At 46.9% G+C, this 19,200-nt stretch overlaps 1 long non-coding RNA gene across 2 annotated transcripts; it reads right to left on the reverse strand.

The window, feature by feature from the left end:
• Window positions 1–750: 750 nt before the first annotated feature.
• On the reverse strand, window positions 751–17,558 carry LOC115469930. Of its 2 annotated transcripts, none has more exons than XR_003942089.1 (4): window positions 17,547–17,558; window positions 3,935–4,056; window positions 2,052–2,053; window positions 751–761 (listed from the first exon to the last, which is right to left on the reverse strand). It is a non-coding gene; the product is annotated as an uncharacterized LOC115469930 (long non-coding RNA). The 2 variants fall into 2 exon arrangements; XR_003942088.1 differs by lacking the exon at window positions 17,547–17,558 and adding an exon at window positions 5,265–5,372.
• Between the last annotated feature and the right edge of the window lie 1,642 nt (window positions 17,559–19,200).

Consider the following 19,200-nt stretch of genomic DNA (forward strand, 5'->3'; position numbering starts at 1 on the left):
AATCCCTCCTTTCAGTACCCTTCTCCACCACCGCCAACTCCAGGCTCTGCCCTTTCTGCCTCGCCTCACCCCATGCTTGGAATAAACTCCCTGAGCCCATACGCCAAGCCCCCTCCCTGCCCATCTTCAAATCCTGAGCCCTCCTCTTCAATGTCGCTTTTGGCACCTAACCATTATTCAGGATAGCTAGACTGCCCCGATTTGATTCACTGCACTTTTTTGTCCTTTAGATTGTAAGCTCCTTCGAGCAGGAACTGTCCTCTGTGTTAAATTGTACAGCGCTGCGTAATCCTGGTAGCGCTTTATAATGTTAAGTAGTAGTAGTAGTGAACTGCGGACAAGGAGGAAAGCAGAAGACTGAAGATCGGTTCCCCGATCCCGGGCTTGCATATGCAGTTTGCCACCTGCGGGATGCCCCTTTCTTTCCAAGCACTCTACCAAAACCCTCATCCACACCCTTGTCACCTCTCGTTTAGACTACTGCAATCTGCTTCTTGCTGGCCTCCCACTTAGTCACCTCTCCCCTCTCCAGTCGGTTCAAACTCTGCTGCCCGTCTCATCTTCCGCCAGGGTCGCTTTACTCATACTACACCCCTCTCCTCAAGACCGTTCACTGGCTCCCTATCCGTTTTCGCATCCTGTTCAAACTTCTTCTACTAACCTATAAATGTACTCACTCTGCTGCTCCCCAGTATCTCTCCACACTCGTCCTTCCCTACACCCCTTCCCGTGCACTCCGCTCCATGGATAATCCTTCTTATCTGTTCCCTTCTCCACTACTGCCAACTCCAGACTTCGCGCCTTCTGTCTCGCTGCACCCTACGCCTGGAATAAACTTCCTGAGCCCGTACGTCTTGCCCCATCCTTGGCCACCTTTAAATCTACACTGAAAGCCCACCTCTTTTTTTTTTTTTATTTCTTTATTTATACATTTCATATATACATTAACAAGAACACCTCTTGTACAATCTGGGAGAACTGTAAGTACATCGTTTCACAGGAAATCTCAACCCACACTCACTCACCCGCCTCCCCCATTAGTCCACAACTAGAGCCAGGAAACCAAGTCACTATTCTGGGCAAAATTTAAACCCTATTAATCTAACACAAAAAGAGACTCTGAAGGGAGTAATGGGCTGCAATTTATAACTGAGGTGGGGATACATCCTCCTCCGCCCCAACATCTAGAGAAGGCGCTCCCCCACCTCCCCGGGACTCCAGGAATGCTGACAACTGCACAGGTTCAAAAAACACATATTTTACAGTATTCATCTTCACCACACATTTACAGGGATAATTGAGCCAGAAGAGGCCCCCCAACTGTAACACAGTAGGGCGCAACTTAAGAAAAGCTTGTCGCCTCCTCTGCGTTACCTTGGTCACATCAGGATACATCCGTATTTGAACATTCAAAAACTTTTCCTTCCGAAATTTAAAGAATAGCTTCATAATCCTATCTCTATCAAACTGAGAAACAAATGTCACTATAAGAGTGGCTCGCTCCCGTCGCTCCTCTTCACCCTCCAACTCCCGAATAAAGTCCAGCGTGTCATACCGCCCAGTGACATCCTCACCAGCGGCCTGCACACCCCGGACCGCTCGCTTAAAGGGCTGCAGATAATAAATCTGCGAGATAGGTGGGCATGCCGGTTCAGACACTTTTAACACTTCAATGAGATATTTTTGAAAAGTTTGGAGCGGTGCAGTCAGCTGTAATTTAGGAAAATTAATCAATCGCAGAGTATTAGCCCTCTGCCGATTTTCCAACGCCTCAATCTTCCTATGCAACCATTGATTTTCTTTAATCATGGTCGCTTGCACCGCTTGAACCGACTGTATGGCCAAATCATGGGCCTCAGTTCTTTCCCCCACCTTCTGCACTTGCAGTCCCAATTGAGTAACCGTCTCAGTTGGAAGCTGAGAGGCCTGCGACAGTAACAACATTTTAGTAGATAGAGAAGTTTCCAGGGTCAATAATGCATCCCAAATCGTTTCCAAAGTAAAGTTAGGAGGCTTAGGCAACAGTGAAGACTTACACAAAACTGCAGCACTCCTCTCGGCTCCCAAGGCTGTGCCAGCTCCCTCCTCCAGAAGTGATCCCTCCAGGGCTATGTCTCCCAGCATGCTGTTACTCCCCCCTTCCGGGGAATCTTGCGCGCTCCTAGCCGCAGCAGGTCCCGTCCCAGAGCCAGCCGCCCCCTCATCAGGGGCCAGGAAGCCCTGTCCGCCTGCAGCCCGAACCGACGCAGGCCTGGGAGGCGGTTCCCTCACCTCCTGGCTGAGCTCTGTCTCAGGCAGCAGGGACGCTTCGTCTCTCTCCGCCCCTCCCGGCAGCAAGACGCCCGAACTCAGCATACTGCCCCCCGCAACGACAAAGCGGTCCAGCGGTCCAGAAACGGGTCCCGCGGGCGCCCCGGGACCAGGCACCCGCTTTCCCTTCCTTTTCGGCATTCCCCAGGCAAACAAACTCTCAGGTAATCAAACGCCGCCGAGCTGCCTCGCCGTCCTCCCTTCAGGTCGCCATCTTGGTTCCGAAAGCCCACCTCTTTAACATTGCTTTTGACTCGTAACCACTCGCCTCCACCTACCCTCCTCTCTTCCTTCCCTTCACATTAATTGATTTGATTTGCTTACTTTATTATTTTTTGTCTATTAGATTGTAAGCTCTTTGAGCAGGGACTGTCTTTCTTCTATGTTTGTGCAGCGCTGCGTACGCCTTGTAGCGCTATAGAAATGCTAAATAGTAGTAGTAGAGTAGGTGTGCCTCGGCAGAGACGTCCTTTTTTTTGTTTTAGTGAAGGACGTCCTTGGCATGCGCAGCAGCCAGCATAACGCTTGGCTGCTCTGTGCGTGCTCGACCGGCCGACTGGCTTCCGAGGGAATAGAGAATGCAAGTGAGCTACAACGAGCAGCTCATTTGCATTCCGTTTCCTTGGTGCATGGCCGTTCCCTGCCAATTCGCTAATCCTGGCCGGTGCCCCCCCCCCCCAAGTATCCTGGCACCTGCATGCCATCTGCAGCCTATCATAGTTGTGAAGTTGGCTGCGCTTTCTTGAGAGTTCAGAGGGCACCAGGACCTACTTTTAACAGCGGGCTAAGGGGAAAACTGCTGCCCCAGGGCCTGTAAGTAAAAGTAACCCCGAGTACAGGGCCCACTCTGGTCTAGTATCTTCCTTCCCTCCCCCCCCCCCCCCTGCAACTGCTTCCCAGAGATAAAAAGCAGCATAAAGGCACAGAGTCATCATCAGTTCATGTCACTGATGGCCAGTGTTGCCATATAAAAAAATTCCCACCCAAAACAGCCCAAAACCCGCCCAAAAACCGCACACACCCACCCCCGACGTCATCACCCCCCCCTCATGAGCCCCACCCCTTCCGTCATCACCCCGCCATCAGCCCCGCCCCCGCTGTCATCGCCCCGCCCAATACGTCACCAACCCCCGCCTCTGTTGACGTTAGCCCCACCCCCCGCCGCCTGAAAAACCGCCCAAACCCGCACGAAAAAAAAAAACAAAAGTTTCCCGCGGCGGGTTGCGGAAAACCGCCCATCTGGCAACCCTGCTGATGGCTCTGCTGGTCTTTCTGACATCACTTCCTGTTTCTGAGGGGCGGGACCAGCAAAGTCAACAGAGGCACAAACCTATAGCGGCTCCACACCCTAGGAAGCAAGATAAGCAGCACTGCTCAACGAGGACATGTGTGTGGGGGGGATAGGGAGCTATTTGACTGGGGGAAGAAGGCCCAGGACTTTGAGGGGGGGGGACATCCACAAAACTTGTCCAGAGCCCCATGAGTAGTTAATATGGCCTTGGTGGACATTCTCTTGTGAAGAGAAGTAGAACTCCATTTTGGCCAACATGTTGATCTCTAGTTGGCTGACCAGCTAGTCGCACAACCTGACTAAGAACAGAAGATTGTGCAAACTAATGATTACCTGCCAAAAAAAGAAAACCTGTTACTTCTGGTGGGTTTTGCGTCCACCGAATCCTCTTGCTGATCTTCACCCTCATCTTCACGTTCGGACGATGGCAGAACAACACCCTGAGGATCCGTCATCTACAGAACACAAACACAATCCAAAGTCATTCATGAAAATTCTCACTGGAAACGCCAGTTAAAAACGCTTGTTCGTGGCTATCCGGACATTTTCAGCAGTACTTAACCTGTTATCTCCACTGAAAACGACTTGTTAGCACCAAATTCAAAAGTGGCTTTTGGGTGTTCCAGGGGCGGAGTCAGGTTAAGTGCCAATATTCAGCCCCTCACCACATAAGTAAACTACTTAAACTGGGTCACATAAATCAAGAGTTTCCCAAGTCGGTCCTGGAGTACCCCTTTGCCAGTTAGGTTTTCAGGATATCCACAATGAATGCATGAAAGAGATTTGCATACAATGGAGGTAGTCTATGCAAATCAATCTCATGGCGGCTGAGGGAGATATGACAGAGGTCTATAAAATAATGAGTGGAGTTGAACGGGTAGATGTGAAGCATCTGTTCACGCTTTCCAAAAATACTAGGACTAGGGGGCATGCGATGAAGCTACAATGTAGTAAATTTAAAACGAATCGGAGAAACTTTTTCTTCACTCAACGTGTAATTAAACTCTGGAATTCGTTGCCAGAGAATGTGGTAAAGGCGGTTAGCTTAGCGGAATTTAAAAAAGGTCTGGACGGCTTCCTAGAGGAAAAGTCCATAGACCGTTATTAAATGGACTTGGGGAAAATCCACTATTTCTGGGCTAAGCAGTATAAAATGCTTTGTACGTTTTTGGGATCTTGCCAGGTATTTGTGACCTGGATTGGCCACTGTTGGAAACGGGATGCTGGGCTCGATGGACCTTTGGTCTTTCCCAGTATGGCAATACTTATGTACATATTCACTGAAAATCTGACTGGTAAGGGGGTACTCCAGGACCGACTTGGGAAACACTAACATAAACAGCAGTCCTATCTTTAAGAGGTCAGCCTTATGTGGTCAAGGGCTGAAGAATAAGTCAAACATAGGTCGAACATAAGCAATAGACAATTTCATCAGTAAAAATATTAAAATAACAATACAAGTATGGCATAGTCTATTAGATTTCTATTAATTTGTTTGTTGAGTATTGTTCTCTCAATAGTAGGATATATTTATGGACGTAGGGCTCGTGGTTAATGGTTTTTCCTCCTAGGTTTTTTTTTTTTACATTAACCGGTGAGCACCGGATCCTTTTGAAAATGGACCAATGATAAGATTAGCTCCAATAATAGCGTGGCCACTCACTTAAACATTGAGCAAAGGGTGATCTCTTGGAGACCAGCCAAGCTTGGAAGCGCTGAGGTCCAATTGGATAAAAGCAGTAATTCAGACATCTGTTGGGAGAGCAATACTCAAGTACCAACTGGGAAATACAATAAGGAATTAGACCAAAACCAGTGGTTCCCGTAATTTAGACAGTCTATTAATGTCAAAACAATACGCAGTAAAACATTTTAATAGACCGTATAGGGTGTAAGCAAAGATGGGGCATATAAATAGATAAGAAAAGGTAACAGGAATAAGAAAACAAGTGGACTAATTTAAAGAAAGTTGCACATCTCTCTATATAAAACGCACCTCCAACGTTCGAATGAAGCCTCACTTACCCAACGTTCCAAAAGTGAAGGGGTGAGATCGCTTTGTGTCTGCCCCGCCCACTCATCAAACTTGACGTCGAGGGCGGAGCGTCAGGGAAGGAGGCGGCGCTCCTGACGTCTCTAGCCTTCCCTTCGCTGTGTTCCGCCTTCTTCTGACGTCAAGGATGACGTCAGAAGAAGGCGGAACACAGCGAAGGGAAGGCTAGACGTCGGGAGCGCCGCCTCCTTCCCTGACGCTGCGCTGCCGGAACCGCCATGGAGGTAAATTTAAAAAGAAAAAAAAACAAAAAGAGATGTTGGGGGGAGAGAAGAGGGTGGGCAGTAAAGTTGAACAATGGGAGCGGGAGGGCAGGGGAGAAACGACAGAATGGCTGCGAAGGGGGGGGGGGGGAGAGAGGCCGGGCCAGGCTGGGACATGGGGAGAGAGGAGCATGGATGCGAGGGGGGTCATGGAAGGGAGAGAGGGGACTTGCTGGAAAAGGAAGAATGGAGGCGGCAGGGAACAGAGGAGCATGGATGGGCATGGATTGGGAGGGCAGAGCTCAGGGAGAGAGGGGAATTGCTGGATAGGGATGAATGGAGGGGACAGGGCATGGATGGATATGGATTGCAGGGCAGGGCTCAGGGAGAGGGGAATTGCTGGATAGGGATGAATGGAGGGGGCAGGTGACAGAGGAGCATGGATGGGCATGGATTGGGAGGGCAGGGCTCAGGGAGAGAGGGGAATTGCTGGATAGGGATGAATGGAGGGGACAGATGGGCGAGGAGGGATATGGATTGCAGGGCAGGGCTCAGGGACAGAGGGGAATTGCTGGATAGGGATGAATGGAGGGGGCAGGTGACAGAGTAGCATGGATGGGCATGGATTGGGAGGGCAGGGCTCAGGGAGAGAGGGGAATTGCTGGAAAAGGATGAATGGAGGGGCAGGGGACAGATGGGCATGGATTGGGAGGGCAGGGCTCACACTCTCTCTCATATACAATGTCTTTCTGACTCTCACTCTCACACACTCTGTCTCACACTGTATCACATTCACTCTCTATGTGCCACACAGTCACTCACACACTCGCTTGGTCTCATACACTCACTCTCACAGAGAATCTGTGTCTCACACACACTCTCTCTCTCGCACACACACACACACACACTGTGTCTCACATACACACTTGCACACACTCTCATTCTCACACACACACTCACACCCAGACTCACTCTCTCTCTCACACACATACACTCACACTTTCACTCTGTCTCTCACACAGTCACTCTCACATACACTCTCCCAAACATACACACTCGAGGAAAACCTTGCTAGCGCCCGTTTCATTTGTGTCAGAAACGGGGCTTTTTACTACTGAGGTCATAAAGCTCAAAAAACCCCTGGATATCACAATGTCAAAGCCCGGACAGGGCCTGGCCTTGAGTGTCCGGGAATAACGCCGGCGAAGGGCTGTAAAATGCTCACCGCTGCCTGCTAAATATCTGGAGGGGGGGGAGCGAGAATGCAATTTAAGCCGTTAGTGCTGACTCACAAAGTTTTATACCCTGGACAGCCATAATATTTGGAAAACTGACTTATTTCATAGTGTCCTTCACGGTCATTAAGATCCCAGAATCAAAACCTTAATTATCCAAAGTGAGACTAGATTCTACACGCGAGTCTGCTTTTTTTTTTTTTTAATTTGGCCGCAGCTTCATGGTTACAGTAACAGTTTTCAATTTACATACCGCGAACACCAAACTGGTTTACAATAAGATTAAACAGAAACTACATCTTAATAACAAAATATACGAGAATTTTTTTTTTTAAATTGACCAGAAATAAGAAAATCCTTAAAAGAACAGTTTTAAGTATCTTTCTAAAGTATACATAACAGGGGCGTAGCCAGACCTCAGCGGGAGGGGGGTCCAGAGCCCAAGACGGGGGGCACATTTTAACCCGCCTCCCCCAGCTGCCGACTCCCCCCCCTCACAAGGTACTTTTCCTGGCGGGGCTTTAGTCTTCTTCAGCACCAGTCTCTGGCGTACGTGCTGGACGTCAGGACTCTCAGCACAGATCAGCGAATGCGCCAGAGACTGGTGCTGAAGAAGAGAAAGCTGGCGGGGGTTGGGGACCCCCCGCCAGCAAAGGTACCTTGCGGTGGCGGTTTGGAAGTGGCGGGGGAGGGTCGGCATGGGGGGGGGTCGAAAGTAGAGGGGGCCAGGACCAAATCTGTGGGGGCCCATGCCCCCGTGGCCCCACCTAGCTACGCCCCTAATACATCATCTGAAATATCCAGAAAACAAATAGCATATGACCATCAAATTTCGGGGCTTGGTAAGCAAAAAGCATATCACGTACTCTCAAACCTCACCCCCTTTAACAGAAGGAAAACCAAAAGAACAGTTTAGAGTTCTACTTCTAAAGGAACTTGGAAATTCAAATTGGGACAGCAACTATACAGGGCAGTCGCCATGAAGAACACAGAATAGTACAGGAAAATTTAACCTAAATCCTGGCTCCCCAGTATCTCTCCACACTCGTCCTTCCCTACACCCCTTCCCGTGCACTCCGCTCCATGGATAAATCCTTCTTATGTGTTCCCTTCTCCACTACTGCCAACTCAGACTTCGCGCGCTTCTCCCCAGTATCTCGCCACACCTCGTCCTTCCCTACACCCCTTCCCGTGCACTCCGCTCCCTGGAAATCCTTCTTATCTGTTCCCTTCTCCACTACTGCCAACTCCGACTTCGCGCCTTCTGTCTCGCTGCACCCTACGCCTGGAATAAACTTCCTGAGCCCCTACGTCTTGCCCCATCCTTGGCCACCTTTAAATCTAGACTGAAAGCCACCTCTTTAACATTGCTTTTGACTCGTACCACTTGCCTCCACCTACCCTCCTCTCCTCCTTCCTGTACACATTAATTGATTTGATTACTTTATTTTTTGTCTATTAGATTGTAAGCTCTTGAGCAGGGACTGTCTTTCTCTTCTATGTTTGTGCAGCGCTGCGTATGGCCTTGTAGTGCTATAGAAATGCTAAATAGTAGTAGTAGTAACCTAAATCCTGACCTCCATAGGAAGCCATGGAGATCCATATTTACGCAACTAACCTATTCAGAATTGTTTGTAGACGTTGAAAATAATTGTCTCTAGCAGATCTTCAGCATAGAGAGAAATCTCCAAAAGATGTAGGAAGAACTTAAAAGACATTACGTTACAGTAGCTTTTTAGGATATCAGGTTAATGGACTTATCCCTCAATATCCCTTACTGCTGAAGGGTTAAATTGTACAATTTTCTGCTTATTTTGTTTAGACTCTACTGAAATTCTTACGGGCTGGATCTAGGATTGTTAACCATTTTGATGGATATATTCCGAGACACGGTATATCAAATGCTGTAAATAAATAAATTTATGCGCTATGCCACTTACGCAAACCCTTACAGAATAGGTGTTTTAAAAAGTATAAACTTGTCCACAAAAGTTCTTGTATTCTGTTATTTTACACAGAAAAGTGACGTATTAACATAGGCAATTCTTTTTGTCCCACGAAAACTCGGGAGGAGCGAATTTGCCTAGGCTAGTGGTGGGCATCCATGGTCCTCGAGGGCCAGAACCCAGTCGGGTTTTCAAAACTTCCATAATGAACATGCATGAGATGGATTTACATACACTGCTTCCACTCTACGCAAATAGATCTCATGAGACCTGGCATGCTGCCGAGAACATGTCTGGGCCGGGAAGGTTGGAGGCTGATTTACTAAGTTTCTCCTTCAAGACTAGAGATGTTCCACAGGATTGGAGAAAGGCTGATGTGGTTCCACATCACGTGGAGGGGCATAATCGAACGCGAACGCCCATCTCCATGGGCGTCTATGTCTGAGAACGAGTACGTGAAGGGGCGGGACAGACTGTATTTTGGAAAAAAATGGGCGCCCATCTTTTTTTTCGATAATACGGCTTGTGCCGGGCAAATGCATCGGATTTGTGCGGATTTGAGCTGGGCGGTTTCGTTTTTCAGCGATAATGAAAACCGAAGGCGCCCAGCTCAAAAACGAACAAATCCAAGGCATTTGGTAGTGGGAAGGGCCAGGATTCGTAGTGCACTGGTCTCTCCCACATGTCAGGACACCAACCGGGCACCCTAGGGGGCACTTGTAACAATTAAAAAAAAAAAAAAAAAGTAAAATACCTCCCAAGTCCATAGCTCTCTTCCTTGGGTGCTGAGCCCCTCAAATCCCCCCAAAACCCACTGCCCACAACTCTACACCATTACCATAGCCCTTATGGCTGCAGGGGGGCACCTAGATGTGGGTACAGTGGGTTTTGGGGGCGGTTTGGAGGGCTCCCATTTACCACCACAAGTGTAACAGGTAGGGGGGGATGGGCCTGGGTCCACCTGGCTGACGTCCACTGCACCCACTAACAACTGCTCCAGGGACCTGCATACTGCTGTGATGGAGCTGTGGTATGGCATTTGAGGCTGGCATACAGGCTGGAAAAAAAGTTGTTAAAGTTTTTTTTTTTTGGTGGGAGGGGGTTAGTGACAACTGGGGGAGTCAGGGGTGGTCATCCCCGATTCCCTCTGGTGGTCATCTGGTCATTTAGGGCACTTTTTTGTGACTTGTTATTGAAAAAAAGGGTCCAAAAAAGTGACCTAAATTCGCGCTAAAAACGCCTTTTTTTGATTATCGGCCGATGGCACCCATCTCTCCTCGGCCGATAAATGCCCCAGTCCCACCTTCACCATGCCTCCGACTGCCCCCGTCAACTTTGCCTGTTTCCGCGACAGATTGCAGTTGAAGACGCCCAAAATCTGCTTTCGATTATACCGATTTTTGGCGCCTTTGTGAGATGGGCGCCCATCTCCCGATTTGGGTCGAAATATGGATGCCCATCACTCTCGAAAATAAGGCTGATAGGCAAGTAACAGAGAAGAGATGGGAAACTACAGACTGGGAAGCCTTACCTCAGTGGTTGGAAGGGTAACAGAGACGCTGCTGAAGGAAAGTGTGATAGTCACATCCAGGATAGTTGGGTTAAGGCAGTTTCAGTTTGAAATACAAATCCCAGAAGGCATTGCAGGCAAGGAGCCCGGGGGTGATATGAAGAACCGGCTGGACTCCTAGCTGCAATCAGGGAAGACATGGGTGTAAGCTGGCAGGATGTGTAGAGTGGCGACCACTAGGGGGAAAGAGATAGGAAACCCTGTGTGCAGGAGCTCCTCATTAGTCTAATGCTTAACTCAGCTGGTATGGGTGTGGGGGAAGCTAGTGGAAGGAGAATGATTGGTTGTGCGAGCAGAAGCCAGGGATTGATTAGGCAGGTGGGAAGGAGTTCAGTTCAGGAGGAGAGAAGAAGTGAGAGAGAAGCAGTTGCAGGGAAAATCCCTTGGGTGTGAGAAGTCCCTAAAGTACTGAAACCTCCTGAAGGTAAAGGCTGCTTTGTGATTTAACTGGGATGATGAACTGAATGAACTGTTGTCTTGGGAATTGAACTACTGTTTACTGGATAAAGAGCCCAGACTTGAAGCTGACTGTGAGCCTGTAGTGAATCCTGGTAGGTGTAGGCAGCCTACTGCTTAAAGGGGACTATTGCCACACACTTTCCAGGTGACTGACATTGTGCTTAAGATGGAAGGTGAATGCTGCTGTTGGAACCGTTATCAGGTCTTACTAGACACCTGCATGGAAATAAAAGCCTTAAGATTGAAGTTGCTGGTGGACATTTGTTTCTTGATTGTACCGGGTGCGCTCTCCATGGTGACAAAAGCATAATGAACTTCAACAATCCATTAGTTACAAGACCCAAGCCAACATGGCTTTACCAAAGGCAAATCATGTCAATCTGCTTTCTTTCTTTGACTGGGTGACAGAAGAATTGGATCTTAGGACAAGTGTGCAGGATGTGGTCTACTTAGATTTCAGCAAATCCTTTGAAACTGTTCCTTGTAGGATTGTTGGAGGTTACACTTGCCCCTACTTGTTTGTCTGTACACAGACCTGCATTAGACTAACTAGGCCTATGAACCAAGCTCTGACCGCATCATAACCGTCATGAAATCCTAATGGTATGATGGACTTTGCTAAGGACAAGTTGCTTGTGAAAGGACTCCAAAGAGCCCTTTCTTCATTGTCCTTGTGTAATCATGAGGCCTGGGACTTCCATAAGATATTTTTGGGGCCTATATCCTAGGGAACTCACAGCAGCCCAGACTGGTTAGATACAAGGGCCCCAGCATGGTCTGTGTCTTCCCAATCAGCAGTTCAGATATTTTGTCCATAACTTTTTCACATGATGCCTGGACATGGCCTGACGTTTGAATATCTGGGAACACCACCAGTGGCAGCTAAAAAAAATCACTCTCACTGCCGCCAGCTGTATAACCATCTCTTAGTGCTCAGAGATCTACCCAACCAGAAATACGTGCATGTCACAGAGAGTAAGAACCGGTAATGTGTAGCATCTCAGCCATAACATAACATAAAGAAACTTCAGACCGCTGAAAACACGGCAGCTAGGCTATCTTCAGAAAAACGCGATTTGAAAGTGCAAAACCCCTTCGCGAAAAACCTACCCTGGCTCCCAATCAAAGAACGCATTGCTTTCAAAATCTGCACTCTGGTTCACAAATTATCTACGGTGGAAGCTACGGGATACATGACAGACTTGATCGACCTACCAACTAGAAACACATCCAAATCAACACGAACGTACCTAAATCTGCACTACCCAAGCTGCAAAGGACTCGAATAGAAATCAACTTACACGTCCAGTTTTTCCTACATAAGCACACAATTGTGGAACGCATTACCAAAAGCCTTGAAAACTACGAACAACCACCTAAACTTCCGGAAAACACTAAAAACTAACCTGTTTAAAAAGGCATACCCTACCGATCCAACATAAATGCCTGATCTCTGCAACAAAACAAAACTAAAGAACGTAATGGACATAACACAACTCTTCCGTTGTACGATTCCCTAGTGTGGCTGTGCAACATGAACTTTATTTTACCACATCATCACTTTGTATTTGTTCACACCGGAGTCAGCAAACCGCTTCTCCAGTACTATGTAAGCCACATTGAGCCTGCAAATAGGTGGGGAAAATATGGGATATAAATGTAGCAAATAAATAAAATAACTAAGATTGGTTTCTTAGCTTCACTCGCTGTGGCAGCCTTTTCACAAGATGACAGAGACTGGGACACGCTGTTGAGCTGACGTATCCTATCGGCGTTCAGTTATGAATGATCCAGGAGCCAGCTGCGAGACGTGGGCTTGGAGTCCAGAAGGGTGTGAGGAGACCTTTCACATTGACGGAGCAGAGGGACTCGTCAATGTGCATCTCCCAATTCAGGTGAGGGCAGTGGTTGGTTAAATAGGGAGTGATATTGCTAAGTTTCTAAGGGATTCATGATCACTGGTTGTGTAGTTACTTTGGGTACCATTGTCTGTTTGTCAGGAAATCCTAAAGCTGTATTAGGAACAACTATTACTCGTGCTGCTAATTCATGCCTATTACTGAGTGGGATTAATACTGGCAGAATATTAGCCCTCTCCTCAAGTCACTTCACTGGCTTCCTATCCATTTCCGCATACAGTTCAAACTCCTCTTATTGACCTAAAAGTGCATTCACTCTGCAGCTCCTCAGTACCTCTCCACTCTCATCTCTCCCTACATTCCTCCCAGGGAACACCGTTCACTGGGTAAATTATCTGCACCCTTCTCCTCCACCGCTAACTCCAGACTCCGTTCCTTTATCTTGCTGCACCATATGCTTGGAATAGACTTCCTGAGCCGGTGCGTCAAGCTCCATCTCTGTCCGTCTTCAAATATAGACTAAAAGCCCATCTTTTTGATGCTGCTTTTAACTCCTAACCCTTACTCACTTGTTCAGTACCCATACTTTTCATTCCCACCTTAGTAATTCCCTTACCTTTATTTGTCCTGTTTGTCTGTCCTAATTAGATTGTAAGCTCTTTTGAGCAGGGCCTGTCTCTTCATGTTCAAATGTTACAGCGCTGCGTATGTCTGTAACACTATAGAAATGGTAAGTAGTAGTAGGGTAGGGGATTGTTAGATGTGGACTAGCTGGTAGGAGGAGAAAGAGACTGAACTTGAGGAAAGGGGGAACGAGACACTGGACCATGAAGGGGTGATGGGAATTCACAGGGAGACATCTCGGCCCCACGGTAGGGGATGCAGGAGGAAGGGAGAAAGGGGAGCATACGGGAGACAGAAAGAAATGCTGGGTACTGAAGGAGCATAGGGACAGGGACGCAAAGGGACAATGCTGGAAAGAGAGGAGAAAGGGACACACAGGAGCAATGCTGATTGGGGGAGTGAGGGATAGTGATACAGGAACAATGCTGATTGGGGGGGTGAGGGATAGTGATACAGGAGCAATGCTGATTGGGGGGGTGAGGGATAGTGATACAGGAGCAATGCTGATTGGGGGGGGGGTGAGGGATAGTGATACAGGAGCAATGCTGATTGGGGGGGGTGAGGGATAGTGATACAGGAGCAATGCTGATTGGGGGGGTGAGGGATAGTGATACAGGAGCAATGCTGATTGGGGGGGGGAGGGATAGTGATACAGGAGCAATGCTGATTGGGGGGTGAGGGATAGTGATACAGGAGCAATGCTGATTGGGGGGGTGAGGGATAGTGATACAGGAACAATGCTGATTGGGGGGGAAAGGGATAGTGATACAGGAGCAATGCTGAGTGGGGGGGTGAGGGACAGTGATACAGGAGCAATGCTGATTACAGTGGGGGGATTAGGACCAAGGGAGAGAAGTCAAGGTAAGAACGCAGAGGGGAGATGTTGAATATGGAGAAAAGGCAGGGACACAGAGGGGAGATGCAAACAAGATGGACCGGTACAGAAAATAGAAAAGAAATGTCAAATGGGACAGTAGATCCTGCAAAGCCAAAAAAAAAAAAAACAATAGAGAAAAGCAGACAAGAGAATATTGGGACCAAAGCAATAGAAAAATAAAATTTCGACAACAAGGTTAAAAAAAAAAAAAAAAAAGTATTTTATTTTGAAATTAATTAATTGGAAAATGTTAGCTTTGGAAACGTGATCTCTGATATTTGCCTTTATTATTGGGTACATTTGTATCCACATTTTTGCAGGCTCGTGTGGCTTACATTATGCAGTATGATGATCACCATTTCCAGCATGAGAAATACAAAACCAGTTAGTTTAACATTAAGTTCTTAAAAGTTGAAGTAGGTTTGTAAATAACATTGATGACAACCAATTCAAGCATAAGAGGTGGGGGTGGTGCTGATTGTGTTAAAGTCATTGGTGAGAGTTGATTGAAGCAGTCAACTGTATAGAAATCGCTTTTATCTGGTTGTGGTAGAGTTGATGTTAGGTCAGTTATGATGGCTCATATGGTGTATCTTTTTAAACAGGTAGGTCTTAGTAATTCCGGAAGGTTGTTAGGTCGTGCATAGTTTTTAAGGCCTTTGGCAGTGCATCCCACGGTTGCGTGCTGATGTAGGAAAAGCTGGATGCCATAGATTGATTTATATTTAAGTCCTCTGCAACTGGGGTAGCGGAGGTTCAAGAATGTGCGTGCTGATCTTTTCGTGTTCCTGGTTGGTGAATCTATAAGGTCTTAACATATATGACAAGGCCTCACCAGAATAATTTTATGAACCAAGGTGCATATTTTAAACGCTGTTTGTTCTTTCAGTGGGAGCCAGTGTAATCTTTCTCTTAGGGGTTTGGAACGTTCGTATTTCGCTTTTCCAAAATATGAGTCTGGCTGCAGTGCTCTGGGCGGTCTGGAGTTTCTTAATGATTTGCTCTTTGCATCCGGTTTCTATTTCTCTGTTACTGGTGTGTGCAGAATCTGACCTTGAGGTTTCTAGTTCATATTTTATAAGTACATAAGTATTGACACACTGGGCCAGACCAAAGGTCCATCAAGCCAGCATCCTGTTTCCAACAGTGGACAATCATATCTTTATTACTGATTTGTGGTTCCTTGTTTTCTTATTTGTTGAGACTCTGTTTTATGTGTGTGACCAAGGTGTGGTATTCTGCTATCAAGTAGAGTCTGTGTAGAGATCTTGCAGCTTGGGGTTTTTTTTTTTTCGCTAGGATGTGTATTAATGTCTGTAGTGCTGGTTGTAATATTTTACAGTACTTGCCTTTTCTGTGGATGCAAAATATATGTTTAACAGCTTGATAGTGGAGTCGGTAATTTTTATATTAGAATTCTTAGGCTACATATTTAAACATGCTACTTCAAAAGCAGTCCACCTGTTTTATTAACAGTTTATTAAGCTGTTATTATAAAGCAAAGTTCAAGATATGTACCATTGCGGTAATTATTTGCAGGATACTGCGGTATGTATTGAGATGCTGACTAGACTCAAGTCTACTTTAATGGCAAAGTTTAAGTTATGGAATAATGCAAATTGTACATTAAAATGTTAGTGTTTCCAAAGGGCTTCTTTTACAAGCCACGGTAGTGATTCTCATGCAGCAAATGCAATGAAGCACATAGGAACTGAATGGGCTTCGTTGCATTTACTGCGCTGGAAATCACTACACGCTAGTAATTCACGCAGACAGCGCGGAGGTATTAACCCATCACCAGTTACGGCAGTGCTCTGTAAGACAATGGCATTTGGTCGTTTCTGAGATGGACGTCCTTGGTTTCGAGACCACATTAAGGGGATGTCCATCTCTAAGGACGACCCGAATTTAAGGATTTGGACGTCCCTGACGGTATTTTCAAAGCGAAAGATGGAGTCCATCATTTCGAAATACGGGTTTCCCGACCTGGATCGGGACATTTTGCAAGGACATCCAAATCGAAACGTAGACGTCCATTTCAAAATGCCCCTCCAGGTGTGCGACTGGCGATCTTTGTGGGGCTGTTGATCTTGGGGGGGGGGGGGGGCATCACACTAATGCATCTAAAGCTTAAGAGCAACTGATGGAAAAACATTTTGAAATGCAAGATGGGTCTGTATTTATCTTTTAAAATTAAAGGGAGGCAGCTTTTATTCTCACCACACCTTCTGTTAAAAAAAGGCTCCATGGATAAATCCTTCTATCTGTTCCCTTCTCACTACTGCCAACTCCAGACTTTGCGCCTTCTGTCTCGCTGCACCCTACGCCTGGAATAAACTTCCTGAGCCCTACGTCTTGCCCCATCCTTGGCCACCTTTAAATCTAGACTGAAAGCCCACCTCTTTACATTGCTTTTGGCTCGTAACCACTCGCCCTCCACCTACCCTCCTCTCTTCCTTCCGTTCACATTAATTGATTTGATTTGCTTACTTTATTTATTTTTTGTCTATTAGATTGTAATTTCTTCTATTGTTTGTGCAGCGCTGCGTATGCCTTGTAGCGCTATAGAAATGCTAAATAGTAGTAGTAGTAGATGATACGCGTAAATCTCTATTTCCCGACCCAATAATACTTTGGTATTCAATATTCACTACTACAAATTCACCTTCTCTCCGTCTGGGTTTGAAAGTGACCGAGCAAAGCCGCCAATTAATTCTGGCGGTTGACGTCAAAAATGAAAACAAAAGCCGAAATGTTGCTTAAACCCGACTCTTCTGAAAAGAAGACAGAAATTAATTCCTTTCAAGCAGGTTAAAACGATCCCCCTCCCCTTCCCCTCCCCCTGTTCGGGCGGCCATGCCTGCCCATCCCTATTACTTTGCTGCCTTTTCACCTACTCCTGCACTTTCACTTTCGGTTGCAAATCGGACACAGTTTTAAAAGCCTGAAAACCGACGAAGAGAACAGAAAACCGCAGACGGGATCAGAAGCGCTGCAGGAAGGAAAGCTGAATTAGAGTCTCCCCCATCCATTTTCCGTAGGAAACCTGCCCCCTCCCCCAAGGTATAGGGGGCGCGCGGAATCCCAGGAACATTCGAAAAGGGAACGTTACCACTTACCGCGTGCCGCAGGTCCGAACTCCAGCCGCTTTCACTGGCGCTGCTGCTGCCGCAGCTGAGTCCCCAGGATGGGACGGGGAAGCCCACGGCGTTTCGTGGTGTAGGAAGAGGAAGTGCCCTGGCCTCCTGTTGCTGACGTCCTACCTTGCTCAGACAGACAGAAAGGGGTTGGATTACTGTCTACAAGCTGCTTTTTTTTTTTACCTAGAAAAAGGTATTAAGTTGCTGTCGCAGATCTAGTTCGGCTTTTGTCTCCTGAGTCCTCCCCTTCCTCTATGGGCGTATCTTGGTTTAGAAAAGTTTTGGGACAAGTTCCTGGAGAAAAAGTCATAGCTGTTATTGAGATGGACATGGGAGGAAGCACTGATTGCCCGAGATTGGATTTCTGCCAGGTACTTGTGACCTGGATTGGCCACTGCTGGAAGCAGGATACTGGGCTAGTTGGACCACTGGTCTGACCCACTATGGCTGTTCTTATGTTCTAACAAATACATATCTGTTGATGTTTTAGATTTGTTCCCTAAAACCAACTATTTTAGCTCACTTTTAGTTTGCTTGTAATTTTTTTTTTTTTTTATCTGTACATATAATTTATTTCTATACATGGCTGTGATGTTGTGCAGTGCTTAGATATAAGCAGTTTATAAGTGTGTATAAGTTAACTGACTAGTTCAAGGAGAGACTTAGGACTAGTTCTGCGTTTCCAATTTACATCGGTTGCATTCTGGCACTATGTAGTCTCTGCTGCCAGTATCCTCAGATCAGTACTGCAGGTCTCAGCCTGCATCAGGGCGGGACTGTCAGGAATCCATGAGTGGATGGAAATTTCCTGGAACTAAGGTCTTGGTAGTTCTGCATTTCCTGCTTCCTTATTCCCAATTCTCTACTCTGCCTGGAACTGTAACCCTGAGTCTTTAGCAGTGTTAGACGTGCTGGGGCGGAGGGCAAAAATTAAAGAGAACCCTCCTTCCCCAATCCCCTCTCCCTGATATCCCCACCTGCCATTAATTCCATATATAAAACAAATGATGACTTCACACACAAAACACAGACCTTCACCAAGTACAGAACAAATATCACAAACAGGAATAGAATATTAAGGCCAAAATTGAAGGGGGATGGGATTTCATATACCACCTTTCTGTGGTTTTGCAATCAAAGTGGTTTACATGTGCATGCAGGTACTTATTATTTATTTATTTTTTTTTACCTGGGACAATGGACTTGCCCAGAGTCACAAGGAGCTGTAGTGGGAACAAAGTCCAGTTCACATGCAACTAACCACTAGGCCACTCCTTCCATGCTGGCAGACTCAGAAAATTAAACTCAGCAGCCAGCACTGGAAAATAACAACATAAACGCACTTCTTTGCGCACTGAACATAATCAGTGGGTCCCAGGTGTAGCCCCCCCCCCTCCCCCAAATTAGTCACATCCCTTGCTGTGGCTTTTGAGATACCCAAGTCCTGCCAGCTAGAGAATGACACGGGATAAAATTTGTCCTGTTCCCAGCCCCCCATGGGTTCTGTCTCCGTCCCCGCCCTGACCATCCCCACAGGTTCTGTCCCCATCATAAGTACATAAATACATAAGTATGCCACACTGGGAAAAGACCATCGAGCCCAGCATCCTGTCCACAACAGCGCCAATCCAGG

This window comes from Microcaecilia unicolor, chromosome 5 (genome assembly GCF_901765095.1).
Source record: "Microcaecilia unicolor chromosome 5, aMicUni1.1, whole genome shotgun sequence".
Taxonomy (NCBI): domain Eukaryota; kingdom Metazoa; phylum Chordata; class Amphibia; order Gymnophiona; family Siphonopidae; genus Microcaecilia; species Microcaecilia unicolor.